General features: G+C 44.1%; 1 protein-coding gene across 1 annotated transcript in view; it reads left to right on the forward strand.

The window, feature by feature from the left end:
• Window positions 1-2979, forward strand: part of LOC143282828 (baculoviral IAP repeat-containing protein 7-B-like) — a 19472-nt gene extending 16493 nt beyond the window's left edge. Inside the window, exon 5 of the mRNA XM_076588636.1 lies at window positions 1-2979. This exon is cut by the window's left edge and continues 10015 nt beyond it. The gene's annotated coding sequence lies outside the window, so the exon portion shown is untranslated.
• The last annotated feature ends 10417 nt before the right edge of the window (window positions 2980-13396 follow it).

A 13396-nucleotide genomic window follows, 5' to 3' on the forward strand; every position in this document is an offset into this window, starting at 1 on the left:
CTGGCACCAACCAACTGATTTTTACATGTTTTTTTCTCTGTCTGCATGGATATATTTACTTATTGGTGTGAAATTTTTATTCCCCTTGATTTTTTAAAATTTTATATAATCCCTGCTGTGAGATTATTTATTCATTAATCCCTGCTGTGAGATTATTTATTCATTCATTAATTTAATGATGTATCCATTTATTTGTTTATGCACTTTATTTTCTTCTTTTTTTCCCCTCGAGGCTTGACTAAGCGTGCTGGGTTACACTGCTGGTCAGGCATCTGCCTAGCAGATGTGGTGTGGCGTATATCGATTTTTCCATACGCAGCGATGCCTCTGCTGTTACTTAGAATGGAAATAATTATGGTTTGCTGATATGCAACAGCACAAAATTGACAGTTACTACTTGCTTAACTGATGGCCAAAACTTTGCTTCCAGCAAGAGTCCATGGGAATGGGATACTCGTGATGGATCCAAGTTACACAAGTTGTCACTTCAGTGCAAGCGGGAATGTACTCTCTCTCTCTCTCTCTCTCTCTGCCTCCACCCCTTCCTCTCACACGCACAATTCAAACATCAAAGATGCTGTAATCCTGTCACCCAAAGGAAATAAGTCAGAAATCTAGTATACAGAAACTATGTATGTACATGACAGCAAGAAATTATAACCACTGTAAAATGATTTAAACCGCAAGATTTTACTGAAATCATCCAGTTTGTAACAAAGCTAAAAAACTTTGCTGAATCTGACAACATTGACAATAACTTTTACACCCTTTGAAAACTTGGGAAGTCCAAGCTGTACATATATCATCATGGAACAAACAAAAATCACAAATTACATAATTATCTTGGACACAGCATGATAAAACAAAATTTTATCAATTTAGCATAATTATTTTGGGCATATTATGGTAGATGAAATTCTATTAAATCAGCATAATTATCTTGTGCATTATATGATAAAATTAATATCTGTTTAATCAGTACAGTAATCTTGGGTGCATTATGATAAAATCAAATTTTCTCAAATCAGCATAATTGTCTCAGGGCAAATTATGATAAAATGAAATTATATTGTTCATTAATCACAAGCAGTCATGGCAGATGAACATTTAGTTTATTCTTCCAGGCTTTGACTTCAAAGACCCCCCCCCCCCCCCCCTCACCCCCATGTGATTAGCGGTGGATTTAGAAACAGAACTGCACAACTACACGGTGAAACATACCAGCCTCTTTCTCTCTTTTGGCTTTGTCATCCTTGTCTCATGCTCAGGTGTCAGTGATTTGGATCTGGATTGTATTCATCCCATGTTCACTCCCATCGAAGCATGGTTTTGCACTTACAAAACACCTAACCTGCATGAGCCATGTACTATGTAGGTACTGGCGTTTAACAATGTGTCCTTATATTCTCTGGTATAAGTTATGTTTTGTGTCCAGAATCTTTGTTAACTTGTTTTATTCTTCAGTAATGTCTATGCTCAATGTTCTGTCAGTTCGCCAAGTGAATCTTTGGAGAAGCTGCACACTGATGAATGAACTGATGATCACGGCCACACATCCAGTTACCACAGTCCAGAGGAAATGTTATACGTATGACGAGTCCAATCTATCACTGGTTCTCATTTAAATTTGTGCACACTAGCTGGTGCATATGTGCTGGAGAGTTGAACACAATCCTCCCTTTGTGTTGTATGTGTTTGTGGATGACCATACTTTCCTTGGTGTGTGCATGGTTTGGATTCTGATGTATTCATTTTGGATATGGCTTAACTGGTTTTGTGGCCTTTTCTTCTTTTCAGACAGTTTTAGATGTTTAAAAAGTAGAAATTTCATTGAACTAGCTTTGTTATGTTTTTTTGTGATGCACATGTTGGTATATATGTTATTTCTTTATATATCCTTACAAATGGCTTTTACTATATTTGTACTTAATTTTTGACACACATTTTGTTTTAAATCTAATGACTGTGCTTTAGAAATATTTCAAGATTAGTTTAAAAAAATCATTTTCTGAATCATACCAATATGAGAACAGGAAGAACGGGCATTTTTGTGTCTGTTCTTCTTTTGTTCGATAGTCTCTTTAGCTTGACCACGCTTTAAAGATTTGTTTCTTCGATTGTGACTGTCAGAAGTGATATTGTTTTGAAACAAACTGTTAGCACAATATGCTTTTACATTCAAATCAAAAGCAAAGGTATTAAAGATAGAACAAAGACACTGAAGAACAGGTCAGATACATTAAAGACATACATTAAGGGCAAACAAAGGACAATGGATCAAACATGAGCCATCCACATGTACAGAAACAACACCTAAGTCCCTCCAGCATGCACACACACACACATGCACTTGTGCATGCTCACATACAAACACATGCTTTCTCTCTCCCTCTGTCTCTCACAGAAACACTGAACATATATTCATTACCATCTGTATCAGAGTCACAACATGTATTATTCTCAGGCTGTTATAGTGTTTGTTTGGAACGGGTAAATGGTGATCAGTTCTGAGTAGAAACTTTTTGAGAAAAGTGTTAACCTGAAACAGAAAAAAACAGAGTGACAGAAAATGGCTGAAGATTGTTGATTTACATTATACTCTGGGAGTCTGTGCCAGAAAGTGTGTTCATTTAATGTCGGTGAATTTGCACTGACAATAGGCTGGTACAGGAAGCGGGAAGAAGAAAAGCAAGAAGGTTATTTTGACAAAGTCTGCATTCTTGTGCTTACACATAAACAAATATTGCCGCTATACTATGAACTGTCCCATTTCATTTTTTTCAGGTTGGCCTATTCTTGCCAGGTATTTCAAACTGTCTCTGAACTGGATCACACACACACACACACACACACACACAAAGACACACATGCACAGATTATATCATGAATACATCAGTGTGTCAGTCAGACTGTCTACCAGTCTCAAACTCCTTTTTTTCTCTTGATTATTGGAAAAGATTTTGCAACAATAAATTCAAAAGTTTGATGACAGTGACATGAGTGTTGTTTGCATTGTTTCCAATTTTTGTTTGTTTGTTTTGTTTTTGTTTTTTCCTCTTTCTTTCAGGCTCTCTTTTCAGTCAACTGGACAATAACTTGTCACCCTCACCTCTCCCTCACTTCCACTCCTTCCACCCCCATACCTCCCACACCACCCCCATACCTCCCACATTTCCCACATACCTCCCACATATCTACCTCCCACATACTTCCCACATACCTCCCACAACAGTGTTTCAATAACTGATCCAGTGTTCGTGCTTCAAAGTTCGCCTACTTCAATGAACTTTGAATAGTAGTCCACTGTCAGAAGATAGTTTTTTCCTTCAAAATCAAAGATATCAGTGCCAACTTCAGCATATGGAAGGTCAGGAACTGAGGTAGGCAGAAGTGGTTCAGCTGACAGTTTTCTCTGAAACGCAGCACACTTGCTGCAATTCTTGATTTTGTTCTCAATCTCTGCATTCATGGATGGCCAGTACATCACTTCTCTGGCTCGTTGTTTGCATTTCACGATCCCAAGGTGCGACTCATGGATCAGAGCAAGCATGTCTTTCTGGAGACTAGGGGGTATGACAATTCTTGACCCTTTCATGATGATGCCATCTGAGATCGCTAGTTGGTCTCTCGAGTCCCAGAATGGTCGACTCAACACAGGAACATCACTTCGTTTGTCTGGCCAGCCATGGAGGATCAGGACTTGGAGCTGACTAAGTTCTTGCTGCGTGTACTGTTGGAGTTCAGCATATTTTTCTTTGGTGATGGGTGTTGTCTGCCTCTATGTGTGATATTTCTGTCACTTGTTCAGGCAGGTATGCGCGAGAAAGGGTGTCAGCCAGTTGCATTTCACTGCCTTTCCTGTACTTGACTTGTAGACTGTACCATTGGAGATGAAGTAGTATACGTTGTAAACGCATTGGTGCCGACAGCAGTGGCTTTCTAAAGATCTGTTCAAGTGGCTTGTGGTCGTTGTAGATTGTGACTTCTTTTCCAAAGATGTAGCAATGGAATTTCTTACAAGCATGGACAATGGACAGCATTTCCTTCTCAATTTGTGCGTACCGTTTTTCTGTCTCAGTCATTGATCGTGAGCTGTATGCCACTGGCTTTCCATTCTGGATGAGTACTGCTCCTAATCCGTTTTGACTGGCATCACAGTGGATTTCACAGGAGTTTTCACGTCATAGAATTTCAGAACTGGAGGACTGCAGCAGAGATTCTTGAGTCTTTCAAAGGCTTGTTGGTGCTTTTGCTGCCAGTCGAATAGTACGTCTTCTTTCAGAAGATCTCGCAGAGGAGTGTTTTCTTCGCTCAGGTTTGGAATGAATTTGCCGAGGTATGTGACGAAGCCTAGAAATCGTCTGACATCATCTTTGTTCTCAGGGGCTGGCATGTCTTTCACAGCTTTCACATTTGCTGGGTCTGGCTTCAGTCCTTCAGCGGTGAGAAGGTGGCCAACGTATGAAATGCTGGGTTGACGGATGTGCAGTTTTTCAGGGTTCAGCTTCAGATTGTAGCTTGTGGCCCTTTCCACAACTTGTTTCAGGATACCGTCATGGTGTTCAATGTCACGGTCAGCGACCAGAATGTCATCTATTATTGTATATGCACCTTCAATGCCTTCCAGCATTTGATCCATAATTCGTTGAAAAACTTCTGGTGCACAAGAGATGCTGAATGGAAGGCGCAGCCACCGAAATCTGCCGATCTGTGTGTTGAAGGTCGTCATCCAATTTTATTTGTAAGAAACCGCTTTTTGCATCCAGTTTGGAAAACACTTTTGCATCAGGAATGTCAGATATGATTTCTTCAACGGTTCGCATGGGATAATGTTCTCGCTGAATGGCCTCATTCAAGTCTCGGGGATCAATACAGATGCGGACTTTGTCATTACGGGGAGAAACAGTCATTGAACTGACCCATTCAGTGGGTTCTTCCACTTTTGCGATGTGGCCATCTCTTTCCATTTCATAGAGTTTTTCTATGACTTTCTCACGCAAAGCTGCCGGTTGACGATGTGGTGGGTGGACCACTCCTTTCAGGCCTGGTTTCAGTTTAATGCTGTACTCTCCTGGCAGCCGGTGTTCCAGTAGTGCTCTGCAGCTCAGTAAACTCATCAAAGCCTGATGGGACGTAGTTCTCAACAGTAGGCTCTACAGTGGAAAGACGGGCAATTAGGCCAAGACGTTCTGCAGTTTCACCAGAGATTACATTCTCCTGATCAATATTGATGACCTCAAACTGGGTTTTGACGTTTTTTTCATAGTACTGCATTGGTAAGTTTACTGTACCAATTGGTTTGATGCTGTGGTTTGAGTAGGTACGTAGAACCTTGTCTGAGGAGTATATTTCGCTGCAATGAGAAATTTTCTGAAAGTGTTTGACTGTGAGCCTGTTGCATCTTGCTCCTGTGTCAATTTTGAACTTGATGTTTTTTCCGTGGATGGACACGATCTGGTTCCATTTATCAGCCTCTTTGCTTTTGTTGAATAGATCGTGAGAACTTCTGGTTCCGATTCCGAGTTTGAAGCAAAGGAGCGTACATTCCGTCTTCTGCACACTTTCCTCCAGTGGTTTAGCTTCTTGCAATGTGCACACGATGTTCCTATTGCTGGACACTGACCTTTTGTTCTAAGGTGTTTTGTTTCTCCGCCACAACGAAAGCAAGGCTGTAAGTTCTCTGTTGGTATAGATCTATGTGTTCCTTGTTTGGATTTTTTCTTTGAAACGGCGCTGACAGTTGGCTTTGTGTTATCTGGAGTGAAAGTGTATTCTTGTTTACTTTGCCTGGCGCCGTTCACTGCTAGATCTAGATCTACTTCAGGCTCATCTCTAACGATGCAGAGTTGTTTCCGAGAGAGTTCAAATTGTTGTCCAATGTCAATGGCTTTACTCAGAGTTAATGCCTCTTCCTTTTCAAGGAGTTTTCCTTGAAGACATTTGTCAAATGCTCCATCGATGATGCAATCTACCATAATGTCGTCATTGTCTACATAATCACAGTCCATCATAATCAGACGAAGATCCTTGACGAAATTATCGAATGGCTCACTTTGTTCTTGACGCCTTTGTTTGAGCTTGTGTCTGGCAACACGCTTGTTGTTTTTTTTTCTGGGGCGGGCATACGATTCAATTTTGTCCAAAACTTTTTCTGGGTCGTCTTTTTCACCTTCAGTTCATTGAAGCGTGCGGTAAATTTCTGTTATCAATATCAATATCAATATCAAGGCGTGCAGGCCTGACAAGGCCTTTTGCCAGCTTGAAGTGGGGAAGAAAAAGAGAGTCCCCACATATGTCTGGTGCATTTTTCAACATTGAGTGCGCAATGCTTGAAAAATCAATAAATATGTAAATGAGTTTTGTATTTAAAATTTTTTTAAATGAATATCAAGATAATTTTTTTTAATGTATTCACTGTTCCTGCGGAAACAACGTCTTGTGACAAATTATTCCAAACATTTGTTACTCTGTTAGAAAAGAAATGTGCAAATCTGGAAGTTTTAACTGAAACTTTTAATAGTTTGTAGGAATGGCCTCTTGTGGCACTGTTCTCATTCAATGTAAACAAAGAGTTTATAGTTCTGCTGTCATATAATCCATGTGTCATTTTATACATCTCTATTAAATCACCACGCAGTCTTCTATATTCTAAACTAGGTAACTTAAGTGCTTGCAACCTACTTTCATAGTCCATATCAGCAAGGCCAATGATTCTTTTAGTAAATCTTCGTTGAACATTTTCAATACTGTCTATGTGTTTCACTAAACCCGTATTCCAAACAACATTCCCATATTCTAAGACTGGCCTGACTAATGACTTAAATAATGGCACCATTATGTCTTTACTTTTACACTGTATATTTCCAGCTAACATTCCGGTCAATCTATTGGCTTTTTAAATGGTTTCATTAACATGAACATCAAAAGAGAGACCAGAGTCAACAATGACTCCAAGATCTCTCTCCGATGAAGTCTCCTGCAAGTCCGTACCATCCATATAATACTTATAATGTGGATTATTTCTGCCTACGTGTAAAACTTTACATTTATTGCTATTAAATTTAATTTGCCATCTATCAGTCCAGTGTACTAAATTATCAATACTAACTTGTAATTTCAATCTACCAACATCAGAATCTACTTCCTCATAGATCTTTGTATCGTCTGCAAAGATTTTCACAAAACAGGTGCCGATCCAGCCAGCCTTTTGTTTGTCCGTTAGGTCCATCAAAAATGAAACCTACATGGTCTCTAAATCGAGTAAACTCTTGGTAAAGATCTGATGCATCCCAGTCAATGGTGGGAGGCTCAAAATTCATGTTTGTCACTGCTTGTGGGCTAATCATGGATTCTGTCATTCAGAAAACGTCTGAATTTTTTCTGACACCATGTGACGTTCTTGGCAGCGGGTGCCATGTCCAGAACTGTTCGTCGCCATTGGATACGAGAGCTGGTTTCCTTTTAGTGTTAGTTACTTATTCGTACTTTCGTATAATACGTTACACCCACTCCCCCTCTCACACCCCTCCCACCCCCCTCCCACCCCCCTCCCACATACCTCTCACACACCTCCCACACCCCTCCCATACCTCCCACACCTCCCACACCCCTCCCACACACCTGGCACACCCCTCCCACATACCTCCCACACCCCTCCCACACCTCCCACACCCTTCCCACATACCTCCCGCACCTCCCACACCCCTCCCACCCCCCTCCCACACCTCTCACTTCCCACATCCCTCCCACACCCACACCTCCCACACCCCTCCCAAATACCTCCCACACCCCTCCCACACCCCTCCCACATACCTCCCAAACCCCTCCCACCCCCCCTGGCACACCCCTCCCACACCTCTCTCACATACCTCCTACCCCTCTCCCACACCCCTCCCACACCTCCCACATACCTCCCCACCTGCCACACCCCTCCAACATACCTCCCCCCCTCCCTCCCCCGCCACACCCCTCCCACACCCATTCCACATACCTCCTACCCCCCTCCCCCACACCTGCCACACCGCTCCCACATACCTCCCACCCCCCTGCCACCCCCCTCCCACATACCTCCTACCCCCCTTCCCACACCCCTCCCACATACCTCCCACCCCCCTCCCACACCTCCAACCCCCCTCCCACACCTCTCCCACACCCCTCCCACCCCCATCCGACCCCCCTCCCACACCTCCCACATACCTCCCACCCCCGTCCAACCCCCCTCCCACACCCATCCTACACATCCCACATACCTCCACACCACCCACATACCTCCCACACTCCCACATACCTCCCACACCCACCCACATACCTCCCACTCCCTCCCACATACCTCCCACCCCCCCTCCCACACGCTTAAGATTGCTTTCAGTGGATACACCTTCACATTATGAGTATTTTAATTTGGTTGGGTGGCGCTGGCAACATTTAGCTATGAGTTAGGGCGATCTCTGCGGGGATCACACCCACACACTTTCCTACTCACCCTCCCTCCCTATCTCCCTCCATGCCAATCCTCCCCACCCCCCATTTCCCATCCCATCTACCTCTTACACGCTCCAACTCCCGTTACCCTCAGTCTGGTGACCCCCCCCCCCCCCTCCACTACTCGACATCCTGGCCCCTGCAGTAACCCTCTATTTGACCTAATCCCCTGCAGATGCTTCACGAAAAAGGAAGACAAAAGACCACATATTTTTCTCCAAAGAATGGAACAGAATGATTGGGTGTGATCCCCTCCCACCCATCACACCCCCCTTGTCATGCTGTCCCTCCCCCCATTTCCCCCACCTACTCATTTCCCCGCCATGTTCTACTCATCCACTTTTCTCCCCCCCCCCCTGTCCTATTCTCCCTTCCCCCTACCACCCCACCTGTCCTAATCTCCCCCACCCCCGCCCCCCAACACTGTCTCTCCTTCTCCCCTATTTCCTACTCTCTCTTTCCCTATCTTACCACCTGTCCTATTCTCCCTTCCCCCTACCACCCCACCTGTCCTAGTCTCCCGCCCCCCAACACTGTCTCTCCTTCTCCTCCTATTTCCTACTCTCTCTTTCCCTATTTACCACCTGTCCTATTCTCTCTTACCCCATCTCCTCCCTGTCCTACTTTCTCCCCCCCCCCCCCATCCACCCCCATCCTACTCTCTCTTCCACCCATTTCCCAGCTCAGCTCTACTCTCCTATCCCCTTACTCCCCCCTCCCGCTTCCTATTACCACCCTCTTACATGTTCCAACTCCCGCTACCCTCAGTCTGGCTACCACCTCCACTGCTGAGCCTCCTACCCCATGCAGTATTTGATATAATCACCTGCAGACGCTTCACCACAGAAAGAAAGAAAAAAAGACCACAAATTTTCCTCCAAAGAATACAGTAGAATTATTGATTGTGATCACCCTCTCCCTTCCCGCTATCTCCCCCCGTCCTACTCTACCCCCCTCTCCTCCCCCCCCTCCTGTCCACTCTCCCTCCCTTCCCATTCCCCCATCTCGTTCTAGTCCTGCTTTCCCTTCAACCCTATCTTACTCTCAGCCTTTCCCTGTCCTACTCTCCCTTCCACTATGTTCCCCCCCTCCTACACCCCCTTCCCCTATGTCCACCCATAATATTATCTCCACACATCATGTCCCTCTGTCCTACATTGTCCTTTCCAAAGTGATGTTGGTTGTGGGTCAGATGTTCGCCCACTGGGGAAGCGATGAACTGAAGGGGTGACAATTCAGCGATGAACTGAGGAGGTGAGACTTCAGCGATGAACGGGGAGGAGTGATGGAAAACGGGTCTTGTTGCATACACACCCGCCGTGGTTCCGTTGCCCAGATATAACGCTGGTGAGGTTTTCCGTCCCGACCGTCATCGGTTCATATCGAGAACTGGGTGTGCTCAGAAGACGAGGTAACCCTACAACTGAGACTCACCCACTTCACGGACACATCTTTGATACGCAATGATCTCCCCTGACGGGACTAACACTATGCTGCAGGTGTCTGCACCTCTCGGGTCTGACTGAGGTTGGGCCGTGTGAACTGGAACAAGGATGAAGGTGGGAGGAACAAGCGGGAAGGTTGCTGAATGGTTAAGAAGCTCATCTGCCAATACAGAGTCCGTAAGGGTCGGGGTTCGAATCCCGCTCTCGGCCTTTCTCCCAAGTTTGACTAGAAAATCTAACTGAGCGTCAAGTCATTCGGATAAGACGATAAATCAAGGTCGTGTGTGCAGCACGCACTTGGCACACTGTCAAAGAACCCATGGCAACGAGAGTGTTGTCCTCTGTCCTCTACCTGCGATCCTACGTACCATTCTACTACCCTACCCCTGCTTCCTCCTATCTTCATTCCCACTCCTTTTTACAGTTAGAAAAAAAAATTCCACTCTGATAGGTACATAGATATGTAAGCATGCAAACCGAGGCCCTTGGCGCCCTGGAAAAGAACCCATGGCAGCAGGAGTGTTGACCTCTGGCAAAATTCTGTCGAAGAAATCCACACTGGTAATTATGGATGCACTCAAGGCCTGACTAAGCACGTTGGGTTATGCTGCTGGTCAGGCATCTGCCTAGCAAATGTGGTGTTGCGTATATGGTTTTGTCTGAATGCAGTGACGCCTCCTTGAGAAACTGAAACTGAAACTGAGGTCGGGATAAAAATGGTATTGATGAAAGTGTGGAATGCGAGCCTGTCGTTCATTCCAAAACCAAAATGGATCTCGACAACATCATCATTATTACCCTCGACTTCGTAAACCACTCCATTGCCTTAAACATGTTTAAATAAAGACCTTCAATAGAAGTTAGAAAGTGAAAAGATGAGGAAATAGTAAAAAAAAAAAAAAAATTAAAAAAAAGGATGCAAAATCTCCCATAATTTTGGGATATGTTTTGTGTACTTCGTGTACATGACGGGCGCAATAGCCGAGTGGTTAAAGCGTTGGATTTTCAATCTGAGGGTCCCGGGTTCGAATCTCGGTGACGGCGCCTGGTGGGTAAAGGATGGAGATTTTTCCGATCTCCCAGGTCAACATAATGTGCAGACCTGCCAGTGCCTGAACCCCTTTCGTGTGTATGCGCAAGCAGAAGATCAAATACGCACGTTAAAGATCCTGTAATCCATGTCAGCGTTCGATGGGTTATGGAAACAAGAACATACCCAGCATACACCCCCCAAATCCCCTCCCCACCGAAAGCGGAGTATGACTGCCTACATGGCGGGGTAAAAACGGTCATGCACGTAAAAGCCCACTCGTGTACATACGAGTTGCAGCCCACGAACGCAGAAGAAGAAGAAGTGTACTTCGTGTACATCTTGTTTCTTGCACAAGTTCAGGAAATTAGCGTTTCGTTCTTATGGTTTTCGCGTTTTCCTTCCATTCGCATGTTTTTATTCCTTCTTTCATTTCTTTATTTTTGATCTTCTTTCCCCTTTCCCTTCTCTCTCTCTCTCTCTCTCTCTCTCTCTCTCTCTCTCTGTCACACACACACACACACACACACACACACACACACACACACACACACACACACAAATACGCGTGAATGCATCTAGAATCCAATTTTCTATTCTTTGGTCCAAATTATCTGTGAGGAGTGGAGCTTGAAATGAACATGTAAGTTTCTTCAATGAAATGTCATTGCGTCTCTCGCTCTCTCTCTCTTTTTTTTCTCTTTTTTTTCTTTCTTTCTTTATGCTTGACGAAACTCGGACCATGACCTAAAAAAGAACTGTACATAATTAACTGTGACAAGATACACGAAAGAAAAGAAAGCTCTATGGAGAAGACAGAAACAAAACTAAAAACAAACAGCAGCAAGATGGAGAGTCTGCACAGCGAATCAAAGCGAACTGCAGCCAGGGACCTTTCCTTTCCACCTTAATTCTGGAACTGGAACGGCTGTAACGAGCAGAGCAGCGCAGCGCGTGTATTGCATAAAGAAAATGATTTATTGATTTCAGATTTATTTCCTCAACACCCAAACATGGATGCCAGGTTTCTGCATCTTTTGATGTTTGAGCATGAGTGTGAGGAAGAGATAGATGCTGAGAGAGAGAGAGGGTGGGAGAGAGACAGAGACAGAGACAGAGAGACAGAGAACATCAACAGGCCCAGCTGTTGGAACAGACAGCAGAGCATTGTCTCTTTCCCCGTCACCAAGTCTTATTCCTTCCCAGCAACATAGGCGAGCCAGATGGGATGCTAGCGATTGCTGAGCGCTTGGAACTGTTGGACTTCCATTCTAACCCCTGATCTCTGTGTTCTGTGGTTTGAATCCCCGTTGGCACCTGCTGGATGAAGAGCGGGGGTTGTTTTCTTTCTTTTTTTGAAAATGATATGGCTCATGTGTGATTCGAACTTGAGGTCCTAAACGAGGTTCTTGTGTCCTGAAAAGACGGATGCAATATTCACAGGGCCACTAATCCACATTACATCATTATACACATCAAAATTAATGTTGTATCATATCTATATAATGTCGTATCTCATTACTTTGCAATACGTTATACGTTATGTCATACTAAAAGATGTTTGGTAACATTGTATTGTATTGTATTGTATTGTATTATAATCTTTTCTGACCTTTTCTGTTCTGTTCTAGACCAGTCCACAATCCTGAAGCTCAGTGTATGTCCTTGTCCACACTATCATCACCCCATGCATGGTCTCTTTGCATTTCGAGACGGTGGAAGGGGTAAGATAGGGTAAACCACAGTTTCATTTGATCAACATTTCATTCAAGAAAAAAAAGAAGAAAAACAGAACAGTATAGTACATAATATGCGAGCAACAATAAGCACAACGTAGGGACATCAATGATGGTGGTATGTGTTGCAGACACATTTTTGCCTTGTTACAATGGATAGTCAAAGTAGCTATGGGGTTAGCCTACTATTACCAAAGTAAAACAGCATTGCATGAACGGGATTTCAAATGCTGCGGTACAGTGCTGTGCTATGTTGTGCTGTGTTGCGTCGTGTCGTGCTGTGCTATGTTGTGATGTATGACGAGGGTGTAGCAAAATTCTTTAAATCAAGACGACTCCTACTTTTGGGTTCACAGTCTGTGCACTCGGAGATGATTCCAGTTCTTCATGGTTCTTCTTCATGACATTCCTGGCCAGTTGGTCAGTGCCTTGATTCCATGTGACGTTAACGTGGCCAGGAGTCAAAACAAGAACGATGCTATGGTCTCCTCTCATTCGGTGGGGCTGACCGTCAGATGAATAGGGCGGTCAAACAAGAGCTGCAAGAGCAGACAGTGATTTGAAATAATATGAAAGAAGTATTGACCATTTTGAGATCAGGACACGCACCCCCCCCCTTCACACACACACGCACGCACGCACGCACGCACACACACACACACACACACACACACACACACACACCGAAACGAAGCAAAACAAAA

This window comes from Babylonia areolata, chromosome 6 (assembly GCF_041734735.1).
Source record: "Babylonia areolata isolate BAREFJ2019XMU chromosome 6, ASM4173473v1, whole genome shotgun sequence".
Classification (NCBI taxonomy): domain Eukaryota; kingdom Metazoa; phylum Mollusca; class Gastropoda; order Neogastropoda; family Buccinidae; genus Babylonia; species Babylonia areolata.